This window comes from Aplysia californica, unplaced genomic scaffold, assembly GCF_000002075.1.
Source record: "Aplysia californica isolate F4 #8 unplaced genomic scaffold, AplCal3.0 scaffold02682, whole genome shotgun sequence".
Classification (NCBI taxonomy): domain Eukaryota; kingdom Metazoa; phylum Mollusca; class Gastropoda; order Aplysiida; family Aplysiidae; genus Aplysia; species Aplysia californica.
The window spans coordinates 3632-5930 of record NW_004799952.1 but is presented as its reverse complement, the minus strand read 5'-3'; the positions used below and the strand labels follow the sequence as shown (position 1 = coordinate 5930).

The window sequence follows — 2299 nt, the reverse complement described above, 5'->3', positions numbered from 1 at the left end:
ATTGAGCATAAAACTCATAAAAGATAGCAAAACAACAATGTACATCCAAACATACGCTCCTTGTAACGACAGCTTTTCATAGGAAGACAGACAATCATATTTCCAAGACCTAAGTGACCACATTAACACCATCAAGAACAAAGAAGAGAGATTTAAATAGCAGAGTTGGACCAAGAAGAACCCCTTGAGTAGAGTACTTGGGACCCCACAGTGACAAAGATACAGACTGCAACAGCAATGGAGAAATGTCACTATACCTTTGTGCTGAGCACGACATGATTTTACGAACACTTTTTTCCAACACAGACTAAGCCAAATCAAGACCTGGTACAAATGGAATGACCTGTGCCATGCATCACAAATTGATTTCATCCTGATGTCCAGAAAACAAAGACATACCGCCAAAGATTTGAGAACTGTTCCAAACTACATCGTCAACACGGACCACGGACCTGTGATACTTACTCTCACAACCAGCAATGTGAAGCTAACAAAAAAAAACCAGGGGAAAAACAACGACCAACCTAAGAAAAGGGACTTAATCTTATTATCAACACGGAAACTTCTTAATTTCCTTAAAAGGAACATTCTTCGATTTACTTTTTTATGCGTGGGGATGCCAGTCAAGTTTGTTATTAATTGTTACACCAAGACACTTGTAAGAGCTGACCACCTCCACCTCATGTTTAATAAATTGTGGTTGCAATTGGTCTTTTCTTACTGTAAAGTCTAAAGTCTATTATTAATTTCTTTGGGGTTTTTTTTTGTCTTTTTGTATGTGTGATTGTGTGTGTGTGTGTGTGTGTGTGTGTGTTTGTTTATAAATATTCAAATGCAATGTGTTGCCTTCCAATTTGTGGGTTTTTTAAAATGTTTACAAGATGTTGTATAATCCTGCTTTCACTAACATTTTATTATTTTTCTTTTTTTTTCCTATCTCGCTTTGCCCCAGACATTGGAATGGTTCCTGTGAAAGAGTAAGTTATAATGTTAAAGAAAGATTGCTTTTATACAGTGCATTAACTCATTTTTATAAAAGGTCAATTTATTTTTCCCTTGCTAATTCTGCCTAGAGGGAGGGGTGCTGAAATTTTGTTTGTACTGTCATTACACACGGAGAAATTGTGTTTTTTATGAAGGCACTTTGAGCACGTTTGTTCACACTGATCAGCTGTGTATGTCTCGCAATCGATTCTCTCTGCCTTTCTCACTCATACATTTTTTTAAATTCATGAAAGTATTTAACAGTCTTAAAATACATCACATACAATACATAGATCTCGACACTCACAAGCATATTTGAATATCTATGTAGTCTTGTTCTTGCTCATTCCACCGTGAAAAAAAAATAGCCTTTAAAAACGCCAAATTTGTACAACACCCCCCCAAAGCAAAACTACTAAAGCTACATACTTCAAGTTTGGTATTTGTAAAGTTCCGTCTTAGATTGTACTTTGTGCCATATTTCCAAGCAATTGGAGGATATTTATGGTTCTTAGTGGGCCCTTCCGTTAGTGCAGAAATGGCTGGATTCTGGGTACATTTTTTGGAAAAACTTGAGGGATTGAGTGAGTGAAAACTTTAAGTTGAAAAGTACCGAAAATTCAGTCAGCCCAGCCTGAGTGAGCTGACCCCAGTGACCCCGACGTGATAAGGCACCAGGACCCCCCCCCCCCCACCTCCTTCCCGCTGCAACCGAAATTACGCTGCTTGGACGCCGTGGGTAAGTCATTGATACAGATCTGTATCACCAAGTGGTTATAGTAAGTATCAACAAGATTTTAAAATGTTTGTGATGTGTATATCATTGATAGTTTATGCTATTTTCATGGAAGTCTCTTCTGTAAAATGTGTGGTAACACTGAATAAAACACCTACCTACCACTGTATGTATGTGTATGCCAAGTCACCTACCACTGTATGTATGTATATGACAAGTCACCTACCACAGTATGTATGTGTATGCCAAGTCGCCTACCACTGTATGTATGTGTATGACAAGTCACCACTGTATGTATGTGTATGACAAGTCACCTACCACTGTATGTATGTGTATGACAAGTCACCTACCACTGTATGTATGTGTATGACAAGTCACCACTGTATGTATGTGTATGACAAGTCACCACTGTATGTATGTGTATGACAAGTCACCTACCACTGTATGTATGTGTATGACAAGTCACCTACCACAGTATGTATGTGTATGACAAGTCACCTACCACTGTATATATGTGTATGACAAGTCACCTACCACTGTATGTATGTGTATGACAAGTCACCACTGTATGTATGTGTA

At 38.1% G+C, this 2299-nt stretch overlaps 1 long non-coding RNA gene across 1 annotated transcript in view; it reads left to right on the top strand.

The window, feature by feature from the left end:
• Positions 1–949: 949 nt before the first annotated feature.
• LOC118479128 overlaps positions 950–2299 on the top strand; it is a 3612-nt gene continuing 2262 nt past the window's right edge. Inside the window, exon 1 of the long non-coding RNA XR_004859497.1 lies at positions 950–977. This is a non-coding gene — a long non-coding RNA (uncharacterized LOC118479128). The remainder of the gene's footprint in view (positions 978–2299) is intronic.